The following is a 14,210-nucleotide window of genomic DNA, read 5'->3' as shown; positions in this document are numbered from 1 at the left end:
ACCCAGATGCACACACATTGAAGGGTCTCTCACTCATTTGGTAACATTGTCACAATGAGTAACACATCATAAATAGTTGGAAAAACCTGCTGGAGCCAAGGACAGCAATGGAGATTTCAGATTAGAGAGACAGGAGCACTTCAAGTTTTGCCCAGCTGAGTGCAAATGTTGAGTTCCATCAGCATTTCCAAAGGTGCTGCATATAACTAGAGAGAAAGCAGGTCATTCAATCTCTAATAAATGCTGCAATATCATGGGATGTGGCACTCCTTTTCAATTTCATCAACAGTAGTCACCAATATGGAGCACCACGCATATCTGTGTAACCAAATATATGTTGGCCTTCATCAATGGCTAGCATATTTGGTTTGTCAGCTTTAATTTGATGCAGCAAAGTTTCTCCTTTACCATTCACGACTTCACTGAAAGCAACAAGCTGTTCTCCAGGGAAGAGTAAGTGGAGGGATGAGTAAGTGGGTGGCACGGTGGTACTGTTACCTCACAGCACCAGAGACCTGGGTTCAATTCCCACCTCAGGTAACTGTCTGTGTGGAGTTTGCACATTCTCCCCGTGTCTGCGTGGGTTTCGTCCAGGTGCTCTGGTTTCCTCCCACAATCCAAAGATGTTCAGGTTAGGTGAAGTGGCCATTCTAAGTTGCCTGTAGTGTTAGGTGAAGGGGTAAATGTAGGGTAATGGGTCTGGGTGGGTTGCACTTCGGCAGGTCGGTGTGGTCTTGTTGGGCCGAAGGGCCTGTTTCCACACTGTAAGAATCTAATCTAAGTGGAACATACAAGGGAATAAAAGAGAAAGGGCATATTGAGGTGGGGATTCTGATTGATGCACCCCCTCACTTTTCACAAACAACTTCCTAGCCATCTGATCCCTGTCTGACATCATTCCTATCTGATATCCTGAGCCAGTGGTTCAAGAGAATGTCACAAGTGTAGTCCTTGCCCAAGAATAGATGGGGCAGTGTTTGGAAGAGTGCTCAAGGGCTAGTAAAAGACAATACCTTTGAATTTTTTTTTAGATAATGGACTGAAGTGTAAAAAAAAGGCAATGCTTTAAAAAGGAGGATAAATTTCAAGTTTGTACTTTGGAAAACAAATGAAGCTAAATGTTCCTTTTTCTGGGGGACAATGAACCCAAAACGCTTTGTTTATTATGGGTTCAGGATTGCTGAGCATATTAACTCAGAGGCCAGTATCCCATAATCCAGTTACTCTTTACTTACACATGACCTGTCTTTGACTTTTGTCCAGTCTCTTTAACTCAGCTGTCACAGCAATAGTATCTCTGACATGCCCCTTTTTGTCTGACAGCCAATGCTCCCTGATTGGACCAGCTTAGCAGCCCCAATCAGATAACTCATTTTATAAGGTCCAGCTGGCTGAATCATTACACCAGAAGCCTCTTATTATGGATTCTGTTGTGGCACAAGACCCAAGTGGCCCAGGTTCAAGTCCAATCTGCTCCAGAGGTGTGTAATAACATCTCTGAACAGTTTCATTGGAATAAGTTAAACTTTAAAAAAAAATCTAATTAGTCAGATTGCAGTTTAACACAGACACTGTTAAAGGAGTGAAACAGAGAGAAAGTATAGCAAGGAGACCTCAATAGTTAGCCACAATAAATCCTTTTTTTTCTGTCCCCTTTCTCTGTGAAGTTTCTTTCTCCAATTCTCTGTCAAAACAACACAAAAACTAATTTAGATGTTAACGTAAATAATTTTAAAACCTAAAGATAATCAGAAAAATTCTGAGTCCAATCAAGATTATTCATTGCTGTGCAGATAACAGCAAGGTATCATCAAAGGATTGTGGAGCCGATCAATCTATTTTTGTGAATGTTTAGAGTGAGAAAGCAAGAGAGAAGAAAGTGTGAGTGTAAAGTTTAAAGATATACAAGTCAGAAACTCTGTTCTCTCACTGTTCTTATTAATGTTAAGAGTGATGATCAACTTTGCAGAAAATGGGATGACCAGAGTGAAAGATGAGACATAGCGGTCAATGAAATGGAAGAATTATTGACAGTGAGTCTATAACAGGATTGTGAGCTGGCAGTACGGTCAGCATTGTTGTGCCATAAAGCTTCACACACACAGATCAATTGAATTGTGCAGATGAGTGCATTATGGGTGTCTCTGGTGGTAAGACAAGTGGTTGCAGGACTCCCACAGAGAATGCAGAGTTAGTCATCACATCCTTTCACGTGTAGCATATGTCGTATGAGGTACAACAGACCACTACCATTTAAGACACCTCAGCTGGACATATTAAAAGCCAGATTGCCCAGCCACAAGAGTAGCATTTCCAACAACCCTATGGCTTGTTCTTTAAATATTCTTATTCTCATGTGGCTCCAGATGAGCTAACCCTATTCATCAGTTACAGGTTATCTCATGGGCATGATCAAGCACATCCTTGGGGGGACCGTTTGCTAACATGTAAGTTACAAAAATCTGCAGGAGACATGACTCATGGAGAATGCAAGCATTATGGCATCTTCCAGATATCATTCAGGGATGTGTGTGATTGCCTTCCAAGGGGTCAGAAACCAATCTAACATTGATGGATGGATTTCTTACAATTGGTAAGTATTTCTAGAGGTGGTTCAATTATTACATTTATGCAGTCTCTGGATCTGTGACTTGCCACTGCAGCAAACCTTGCCCTGACTGGTCTCATTTCTAGCAAAGTGAATATGTGGTTGCCCTGGCAAGCAAGATATTAGTCATCTAGGACAATCAATTGTTTGTAGATTAGGAAATCCTGCAAAGATCATCAACAGAACTCTGGAAGGGTAAGTGGCAAAAAAACAAAATTCAAAGCTATAGTGACCTTTGGGCTAATGGGAACATGTGCTGATGTGGTCCACGAGGAAAGAGTTCTTAATCCAGGTGAACATAGATGTCAGCAACAATTAGCTAATAAAATCCAATACATTATCATATAAGGAAACCTGCAACAAGAAAGGCTTTTTGCAAATCAAACTTACTACTTTAATATTGAAAATTACTTCTTGAATCTTTTTGTTGTTTAACTACCTTAATATATCCTTGTTCACATCTTCAGACATTTCACTGCTGTGTTACAGTGCCTAACTCTCACCAAATATAAAGGTACTACAGGGTAGTTTTTGATGTTTCTAACTGTGATAGGTAAAGTTCTGGCCAATTCCTCCGTGAAGATCAGAGAGATGTAGTGGTTCTGTTCGCCGAGCTGGAAGTTTTAGTTGCAAACGTTTCGTCCCCTGGCTAGGAGACATCATCAGTGCTGTGGAGCCTCCTGCGAAGCGCTTCTTTGATGTTTCTTCGGTATTTATAGTGGTCTGTCCTTGCCGCTTCCGGGTGTCAGTTTCAGCTGTCCGCTGTAGTGGTTGGTATATTGGGTCCAGGTCGATGTGTTTGTTGATGGAGTTTGTGGATGAATGCCATGCCTCTAGGAATTCCCTGGCTGTTCTCTGTCTGGCTTGCCCTATGATAGTAGTGTTTTCCCAGTCGAATTCATGTTGCTTGTTGTCTGAGTGTGTGGCTACTAGGGATAGCTGGTCGTGTCGTTTCGTGGCTAGTTGGTGTTCATGTATGCGGATTGTTAGCTGTCTTCCTGTTTGTCCTATATAGTGTTTTGTGCAGTCCTTGCATGGTATTTTATAAACTACATTAGTTTTGCTCATGTTGGGTATTGGCTCCTTTGTCCTAGTAAGTTGTTGTCTGAGCGTGGCTGTTGGTTTGTGTGCCGTTATGAGTCCTAAGGGTCGCAGTAGTCTGGCTGTCAGTTCTGAAACGCTCCTGATGTATGGTAGTGTGGCTAGTCCTTTTGGTTGTGGCATGTCCTCGTTCCGTGGTCTATCTCTTCGGCATCTGTTGATAAAGTTGCGCGGGTATCCATTTTTGGCGAATACCTTGTATAGGTGTTCCTCTTCCTCTTTTCGCAGTTCTGGTGTACTGCAGTGTGTTGTAGCTCTTTTGAATAGTGTCCTGATGCAGCTTCGTTTGTGTGTGTTGGGGTGGTTACTTTCATAGTTTAGGACTTGGACTGTGTGTGTTGTTTTCCTGTGTACCCTAGTGGTGAATTCTCCGTTCGGTGTTCTCTGTACTATCACGTCTAGGAATGGGAGTTGGCTATCCTTTTCTACTTTTCTCGTGAAGTAGAGAAGTAATTCACGAGAGAAGTAGAAAAGGATAGCCAACTCCCATTCCTAGACGTGATAGTACAGAGAACACCGAACGGAGAATTCACCACAAGGGTACACAGGAAAACAACACACACAGACCAAGTCCTAAACTATGAAAGTAACCACCCCAACACACACAAACGAAGCTGCATCAGGACACTATTCAAAAGAGCTACAACACACTGCAGTACACCAGAACTGCGAAAAGAGGAAGAGGAACACCTATACAAGGTATTCGCCAAAAATGGATACCCGCGCAACTTTATCAACAGATGCCGAAGAGACAGACCACGGAACGAGGACATGCCACAACCAAAAGGACTAGCCACACTACCATACATCAGGAGCGTTTCAGAACTGACAGCCAGACTACTGCGACCCTTAGGACTCATAACGGCACACAAACCAACAGCCACGCTCAGACAACAACTTACTAGAACAAAGGAGCCAATACCCAACATAAGCAAAACTAATGTAGTTTATAAAATACCATGCAAGGACTGCACAAAACACTATATAGGACAAACAGGAAGACAGCTAACAATCCGCATACATGAACACCAACTAGCCACGAAACGACACGACCAGCTATCCCTCGTAGCCACACACTCAGACAACAAGCAACATGAATTCGACTGGGAAAACACTACTATCATAGGGCAAGCCAGACAGAGAACAGACAGGGAATTCCTAGAGGCATGGCATTCATCCACAAACTCCATCAACAAACACATCGACCTGGACCCAATATACCAACCACTACAGCGGACAGCTGAAACTGACACCCGGAAGCGGCAAGGACAGACCACTATAAATACCGGAAGAAACATCAAAGAAGCGCTTCGCAGGAGGCTCCACAGCACTGATGATGTCTCCTAGCCAGGGGACGAAACGTTTGCAACTAAAACTTCCAGCTCGGCGAACAGAACCACTACAACAAGCACCCGAGCTACAAATCTTCGCACAAACTTGTGGGCGGCACGGTGGCACAGTGGTTAGCACTGCTGCCTCACAGCGCCTGAAGACCCGGGTTCAATTCCCGCCTCAGGCGACTGTCTGTGTGGAGTTTGCACGTTCTCCCCGTGTCAGCGTGGGTTTCCTCCGGGTGCTCCGGTTTCCTCCCACAGTCCAAAGATGTGCGGGTCAGGTGAATTGGCCTTGCTAAATTGCCCGTAGTGTTAGGTAAGGGGTAAATGTAGGGGTATGGGTGGGTTTCGCTTCGGCGGGTCGGTGTGGACTTGTTGGGCCGAAGGGCCTGTTTCCACACTGTAAATCTAATCTAATCTAAGATCTTCCTAAACATGGAACATTTCCCCTACCTGGGAAGAAACCTCTCTTTTAAGACTGACATTGATGTGGAGATTCAACACTGCATCCAATCTATGAGCCCCACCTTTGGATGCCAAAGCATGAGCCTCTATGATAACCGTTACAAGCATGCAGATGCCAAAATCCTGTGTTTCAAGCAGCCATCCTTCAGAATCTTTGGAATGGCTCTGAAACTTGGACTATGTATAGTGGCCTTTCAGAAGTACCAGCAATGCTGCTTGAAATGAACTCTCTGCATCAGCTGAGAGGACAGGAATAGTAACATCAATATCTTTGAAGCAGCTAATAGCACCAGCATCAAGGCTATGTTCATCTGAAATCTTTTTCAGTGAGCTGGCGAGATGCTTAGGATGCTAAGTCTCTGGCCACCAAAGCAAAGCTCAAGGAAGACACTCGAATGAGTGGAGCATAAAGGGAATATTTCAAGGACTCTTTGAAGGCTTTCCTCAAAAGATGCAACATAGAGGTCAACATGAGTTTTCTACAGGCCTCTCAATAGTCCGAGAGAAGTAGAGGAAAGTATTGTGAGGATGATTCAGGAGAAGAGTGAAGTAGCAAGGTGGTTATTATGGGGGACTTTAACTTCCCAGATATTGACTGGGAAAGCTATAGCTCGAGTTCGTTAGATGGGTCGGTGTTTGTCCAATGTGTGCAGGAGGGTTTCCTGACACAATATGTAGACAGGCCAACAAGAGGTGAGGCTATACTGGATTTGGTTCTAGGTAATGAGCCAGGCCAGGTGTTAGACTTGGACGTAGGTGAGCACTTCGGGGACAGTGACCACAACTCGGTGACTTTTACTTTAGTGATGGAGAGGGATAAGTGTGCACTGCAGAGCAAGAGCTGGGGGCAGGGAAATTATGATGCGGTGAGGCATGACTTAGGATGCGTGGATTGGAAAAATAGGCTTCAAGGGAAGAACACAAATGATATGTGGAGATTGTTCAAGGAACAGCTATTGGGTGTCCTTGATAAGTATGTACCAGTCAGGCAGGGAGTAAAGGGTCTTGTGAGGGAGCCGTGGTTTAATAAGGAATTGGAATCCCTTGTGAAGGGGAAGAGGGCGGCCTATGTAAAGATGAGGCGTGAAGGTTCAGTTGGGGCGATTGAGAGTTATAAGATAGCCAGGAAGGATCTAAAGAGAGAGCTAAGAGCAGCGAGAAGGGGACATGAAAAGTCCTTAGTTGGTAGGATTAGGGAAAACCCAAAGGCTTTCTATAGGTAAGTCAGGAATAAAAAGATGACTAGGGTAGGTATCGGTCCAGTCAAGGATAGTAGTGGGAAGTTGTGCGTGGAGGCGGAGGAGATTGGAGAGACACTAAATCAATACTTTTCGTCAGTATTCACTCAGGAACAGGACACTATTGCTGATGTGGATATTGAGTCACAAGTGATTAGAATGGATGGCCTTGAGGTTTGTAGGGAAGAGGTCTGGGGAATACTGGAAAGGATGAAAATAGATAAATCCCCTGGGCTTGATGGCATTTATCCTCGGATCCCCTGGGAAGCTAGGGAGGAGATAGCAGAGCCATTGGCCTTGATTTTTATGTCATCATTGTCTACAGGAATAGTGCCAGAAGACTGGAGGATAGCGAATGTGGTCCCCTTGTTCAAGAAGGGGAGTAGGGATAGCCCGAGTAACTATAGGCCAGTGAGTCTCACTTCTGTTGTGGGCAAAGTCTTAGAGAGAATTGTAAGGGATAGGATTTATGAACATCTGGATAGGAATAATGTGATCAAGGATAGTCAGCATGGTTTTGTGAAGGGCAGGTTGTGCCTCACAAACCTTATTGAGTTCTTTGAGAAGGTGACTAAGGAGGTGGACGAGGGTAAAGCAGTAGATGTGGTGTATATGGATTTTAGCAAGGCGTTCGATAAAGTACCCCATGGTAGGCTAATGCAAAAACTACGGAGGTATGGCATTGAGGGTGCATTAGAGGTTTGGATTAGGAATTGGCTGGCTGGAACCAGACAGAGGGTAGTAGTTGATGGAATAGGTTCATCTTGGAGTGCAGTTACTAGCAGTGTTCCACAAGGATCTGTTTTGGGACCATTGCTGTTTGTCATCTTTATAAATGATCTAGAGGAGGGGCTTGAAAGCTGGGCGAGCAAGTTTGCGGCTGACACGAAAGTCGGTGGAGTTGTGGACAGCGAAGAAGAATGTGGCAGGTTACAGCGGGATATAGATAAGTTGCAGAGCTGGGCAGAAAGGTGGCAAATGGAGTTCAATGTAGCTAAGTGTGAAGTCATTCACTTTGGTAGGAGTAACAAGAAGATGGATTACTGGGCTAATGGTAGGCTACTTGGTAGTGTGGATGAGCAGAGAGATCTTGGTGTCCATGTACACAGATCTCTGAAAGTTGCCACCCAGGTAAATAGAGCTGTGAAGAAGGCATATGGTGTACTGGGCTTTATTGGCAGAGGAATTGAGTTCCAGAGTCCTGAGGTCATGTTGCAGTTGTATAAGACTTTGGTGCGGCCTCATCTGGAGTATTGTGTGCAGTTTTGGTCGCCATACTATAGGAAGGATGTGGAGGCATTAGAACGAGTGCAGAGGAGGTTTACCAGGATGTTGCCTGGCATGGTAGGAAGATCGTATGAGGAAAGGCTGAGGCACTTGGGACTGTTCTCATTGGAGAAAAGAAGGTTTAGGGGAGATTTGATAGAGGTGTACAAGATGATTAGGGGTTTAGATAGGGTAGACACTGAGAACCGTTTTCTGTTAATGGAGTCAGCTGTTACTAGGGGACACAGCTTTAAATTAAGGGATGGTAGGTATAGGACAGATGTTAGGGGTAGATTCTTTACTCAGCGGGTTGTGAGTTCATGGAATGCCCTGCCAGTAGCAGTGGTGAACTCTCCCTCTTTATGGTCATTTAAGCGGGCATTGAATAAGCATATGGAGGTTATTGGGCTAGTGTAGGTTAGGTAGACTTTGGTCGGCGCAACATCGAGGGCCGAAGGGCCTGTACTGCGCTGTATTTTTCTATGTTCTATGTTCTATATGGGAGACCCTCATTCAGAAAAAAACAATTTGGAGGAAGCTCTTGTATGAAGAGACATAATTCTTTAAGAAAACCTGTGAAAAAAGGAAGCATGAATAAGGAACTGGAGAAAGGAATGGCAGCAACTTCAAGGCCAATGACCAATTTCATCTCCTGGAAACACCTTGAAAATGTGGCTCTAAGATCAGGCTCATCAGCCAGAGAAGGACCCATAGAAGCAATGACCAGTGACATAGAATTCCTTAGGTGGACAGTCTAACTCATTAGCAAGTGATTGCCGAGGATGACATTGTCTAATCCTTACTAAGCATAAAGGCACGATTGGGTAGTTGTTTGATGTTATTGTCTGTGCATAATCCATTACCTGTTAGAGCGGAGAAAGCAGCACAGCAATACCTGCTTAATATTGCTTCAAATAAAATTCATGAAGAAGGCATTAGGTATGCTTTCCTTTATTGGTGAGAGTATTGAGTACAGGAATTGGAAGGTCATGTTGCGGCTGTACAGGACATTGGTTAGGCCACTGTTGGAATATTGTGTGCAATTCTGGTCTCCTTCCTATCGGAAAGATGTTGTGAAACTTGAAAGGGTTCAGAAAGGATTTACAAGGATGTTGCCAGGGTTGGAGGATTTGAGCTATCGGGAGAGGCTGAACAGGCTGGGGCTGTTTTCCTTGGAGCGTCAGAGGCTGAGGGGTCACCTTATAGGGGTTTACAAAATTATGAGGGGCATGGATTGAGTAAATAGACAGTCTTTTCCCTGGGGTCAGGGAGTCCAGAACTAGAGGGTATAGGTATAGGGTGAGAGGGGAAAGGTATAAAAGAGACCTAAGGGGCAACTTTTTCACGCAGAGGGTGGTACGTGTATGGAATGAGCTGCCAGAGGAAGTGGGGGAGACTGGTACAATTGCAACATTTAAGAGGCATCTGGATGGGTATATGAATAGGAACGGTTTGGAGGAATATGGGCCGGGTGCTGGCAGATGGGACTAGATTGGGTTGGGATATCTGGTCGGCATGGACAGGTTGGACCGAAGGGTCTGTTTCCATGCTGTATACCTCTATGACTCTATGAAGGAAATTGAGCAAACTCCAAATTAAACATGCTATGCGCCTGCCAAGTTTAAATTTATGTGCTACAAAAACAAAAATCTACCCCTATATATGACCAACGTAATGTAGTTCTGTCTTCTGGTTAGTCAGACCATGTTTAGCAGAACTCAAAAATGGTAAATAAGGTTCTGCACCTCCAGAATTTAGCTTTAAGAAAAACAATTAAAAGCCCAGTGCTAATGCACTATCCAGAATAATCTTACTGTTATTGCTAAATTCCATTAGTGATTGATAGCTGAGTGCAGCAACTAATAAATAATTATATAATGCATTCTGGATATTCTCTTAAGCAAGAGAAAGAGAGCATTGCAGATGCTGGAGATCAGCGTTGAGAGCGTAGTGCTGAAAAGCACAGCAGGTCAGGCAGCATCCGAGGAACTGGAGACTCGACATTTCAGGCAAAAGCCCTTCATCAGGAATGAGGCTTGTGGGTTGGGGCTGAGAATAAATAGAATGGGGTGGGGTTTGGGGAAAGGTAGCTGAGAAAGCGGTAGATGGATGAAAGTGATAGGTCTAGGGGAGTGATGGGCAGGTACAGAGGGCAGTGCCAAGTTGGAGGCTTGGGACTGGGATAATGTTGGGGGAGGGAAAATGAGGCAGCTGTTGAAATCCACATTTATCCTGTGTGGGTGCAGCGTCCCAAGGCAGAATATGAGTTGTTCCTCCTCCAGGCATTGGGTGATAACGGTTTGGCAATGGAGGAGGCCCAGGACCTGCATGTCTTTGACGGAGTGGGAGGGGGAGTTGAAGTGTTCAGCCACAGAGCGGTGGGATTGTTGGGTGGCATTCTATTTAGCATAACTTATAAAATCTCCTTAGACACAAATAAATCAAGGAAAATGCAGTCACCCACTAGTGTTACAACTTAGGTGAGGAACCATAGAAGCAGTATTCGGGCGTTTTTAATTCTCTTTATTATAAGTTCAGATTCAAATAGCAGGAATAGCCAATGAAAGGATTCTGAGCATTAAAAAAAGTAACTCTGTGTTAAGATATATGTTGCCACCTAGTGGCAAAGCCATGCAAAGCAACAAGAATGACAGAAAGAAAAATCCAAGTGAAAAGTAAGACGTACAGTTTGTTCTGATACAACGCGATAGTTCCTTTCCCATGCAAGCCCCCAGTTATAAGAAAATTGCATAATAGCAGCACCATTTAAGACAATGGGCCCAGAATTGCGTTACAGCCAGAACAGGTAAGGACAGTTTGCATTCTACAAACAATGGTTTAAATTCGTCGATCACGTTATAGTCAATTCAGACTGAAGAAACTCACATTATAGCATATCTGACTGAATATGTTTATTTTTATCTTCCAAAGCCACAGTATTTATTTTGTCCCCTCTCTAAAATATATGGCTGTTAAATACTTATTGAGTATGGATAGCAAAATGACTGGATTTTATCAACAATGTACTCTGCAGACAATAGAATGGAGTTAAATTTTCTTTTCCAAGAATGCACAAACATGGCAACTTGTACGATCCTGCACTTGACTTTCTCTATCAAAACTGCCTTTTGTAATATTGTCAGTCCCTGCCTTTATTTGCAAATCCATTGAAATTCTCAATTATGCCAATATAATTTTCAAGCTTATTGGGCCCAATTTTAATTCTGTGCAAGATTTTGAATGAATTAAAATCTTGATTTGTCTTCAATTCTTTCTATTAGTTTTGCTTTCTACAAAAGTTTTGCTTTACCTAAAGTTCCACTGCTCTTCTTCATCTCTCACAAAGTCTTGCTCTTTAACCCCAGCCTCCACTAGTTCTCATCACTGAAGTTTTGATTTGAATTTCTTTTAAAAATAATTCATCTATAAAGCCTGGGATGACAGAAGCAACACCAACATTTATTGACCACCATTAGCTGCTCTTGAAAAGTTAATGATGATTTGACAAATCTACTTACATAGTGATAGAGAACAGGAGGAGGACATTTGTATCAACGAGTCTATGCAGTCTCACTCGAGGACAATCTAGTCAGCCTCATTCCAATCCTCTACCACCGATTGCTGCAACTTTGTTCCTTTTAAGGGTCCATCTGATTTCCTCTGAAAACACTGAATATCTCTGCTTTCACCAGCCTGATACACAGTGAGATTCAAATATTATCATTTGATGCCTAAAAAGTCCCTCCTCTCCTTGCGTTTCTGACCAAAAAAATGTATTTTGGGGCCTTGTGCGCCTTGTATAATAGATATTAGAAACAGCTTTTCTTTATCTATCTCTATAACCTTGTCATAATCTTATATAACTATCAAATCTCCCTTCAATTTCTTTTGCTCTAAGGAGGGGAATTCCAACTTTTCCAAACCAAACCTGTAGCTAAATTCCATCATTCCAGAAACAATTCTGGTAGATCTCCTCTGAAGAACACTCTGCATCATTCCTGAAGAGTCGTCACCAGAAGGGGACTCAATGCTGTAGTTTTGGCCTGACTAGTGCTTTGCAAAAGGGTCAGCATAACTTCCCGAAAACTCTACTCCACAACTCAATTATGAAAACTAAGATCCCACATGTTCTGGAAACAACTTTCTCAATATGTTCTAGCACTTGCATGAGAAATATTTCCCAATGCCACCATCACTTCTTTTGTTACTTAAAGTCCTCTTGTTTTCAATCACCCACCAATAGAAATAGTTTTTTTCCTCATCCACTCCACTCCATGACTTTGAATGGGTCTATTCAATCCCACAACCTTCTCTTAAAGGAAAATAGAATCAAGTTCCCTGATCTGTGTAAGTGAAGTTCCTTATCCCTGGAACTATTCTTGTAAGTCTTTTCTGCATTCTCCTTAATACTTACTTGTAGTGTCTGCAATTGGATGGAATACCCAGCTGAGGCTGAACCAATGTTCTACACAATGGTAAACAACCTCTTTACTTTTAGACTGCATGCTCCTAGCAGTAAATCTGAGAACACTATATACTTTCTTAATCACATTTTCATTAAAAGGTGAAATGATTTGTGCACATATGTACCCAAGCTTCTCCACTCCTGCATTCTTTTTAGATTTACACTCTTCATTTTATATTATCTCTTCAATGAATTAGCACAGTAAAAAGTATTACAAAGCTTAATACTGTACCTATTTGAGCAGTAAAATAATTTTAACTTCCGTTTTATTCTAGGTGATCTTGGCACCCTCGTTTCAGACATTATTGAACATCCACAAACTGATCCAGAAATCTAGTATGCATTTACAAAATTCCAATTCCTTTACATGAGAAGATTGGTGGTAGAATGGACATAGTTATATTGGTGCTCGGTGGTGTTAAAGTTACAGCTTTAAGTGTTCTGATCTCTGAGAAGCCATTTAAGACTTTGTTTACTGGATCTGACCCATTTATTTAGGAATTTCATGGCAAGTGTCAATAAAGCCAGGTTCCATTCTAATTAGTGCTGGTAGTTGCAAGCAAGTTAACTTTGATAGAATGGAATAACTTCCGGTGACGTAAGTAACAGAATTAAAGATATTCTATGCATGTGTAATTTACAATTCTTTGAATCTTTGAGAAATCCAGCAAGTATATTGAATTGCAATAGTTTGTCATGTTGCTAGGGAAGGTGATGAGCTCAGCAAACAGTTCACCTATGGCATTATAAAGCTGGGCTTAACTGACTACTGTTGGTTAATAATACCTCCAATGGCAGCTTTCATTGACCACAATCAAAAAGGCTCACAACTCAAATAACTGGGATAACTTGGGATAAAATTAAAAGTTCCATGGAAAAATATAGGTTAATTCAGAAGTGTCAGTGTAGATTAGTTCAGAAAAAAAGTCCTTTTAAAAAAACCCTGCTTTTTTTCCCATAACCCTTAATATTATTTCACTTAAATAATGACTTAATCCCCTTTTGAATGCTTTAATTGAACACGCCTCCATCAAACTACCAGGCAGTGTGCTCCATCCCCTAACTACACTCGCGTAAAAAAATATTTTCTCACTTTATTATGCATATTTTACAAATTGCCTCATATATGTGCTCTCTCATTCTCAATTATTTCACAATTGGGCATAGCTTTCCTCCCTATTTACTCTGTCCAGCAATGGCACTGAAAAACTCTGTCAAATTTCCACACAGCCTTCTCTCCAAGCCAAACAGTCCCAACTTCTCCAATGTATCCTTACAATAGAAATGTCTCATTTCTGGCACTAGAATTATATACAATATCCTAGCTGATGTCTAACCAGTGTCTTATAGAAGTTCAGTATAATCTCCTTGCTCTTGTGCTCTACGCCCCTATTAATAAAGCCCAATGCTGCAAGCTTTATTAACTGTTTAATCTACCTATTCTGTCACTCAAACGTATTCCAAAGAGAAAGAAAGATTGTAAGAAGGAAAAAAAAGGAAAAATGTACATAGTTAAGCAAGAAAATTAAAGATAACAAAGACAAAAACTAAGATAAAGGCTGGTAACGAGCTGAGAGATTGGGAAACTGTTACAGATCGATGAAAGGTTACTAAAAAAAAGTCATGATGAAAGAAAACTTGCACTGATATAAAAAAGGATAGCAAAAGCTCGTATAAAGTATACATTGGTCACTTGGAGGATGAGAGGGGAGAATTCATAGTGGGAAACATAG

At 42.2% G+C, this 14,210-nt stretch overlaps 1 protein-coding gene across 4 annotated transcripts in view; it reads right to left on the bottom strand.

The window, feature by feature from the left end:
- Positions 1–14,210, bottom strand: part of acox3 (acyl-CoA oxidase 3, pristanoyl) — a 183,058-nt gene that overhangs the window by 119,387 nt on the left and 49,461 nt on the right. The window lies entirely within an intron of this gene.

Source organism: Hemiscyllium ocellatum, chromosome 1 (genome assembly GCF_020745735.1).
Source record: "Hemiscyllium ocellatum isolate sHemOce1 chromosome 1, sHemOce1.pat.X.cur, whole genome shotgun sequence".
Lineage (NCBI taxonomy): Eukaryota > Metazoa > Chordata > Chondrichthyes > Orectolobiformes > Hemiscylliidae > Hemiscyllium > Hemiscyllium ocellatum.
The sequence above is the reverse complement of the archived record's forward strand: the minus strand, read 5'-3'. Positions and strand labels throughout refer to the sequence as shown.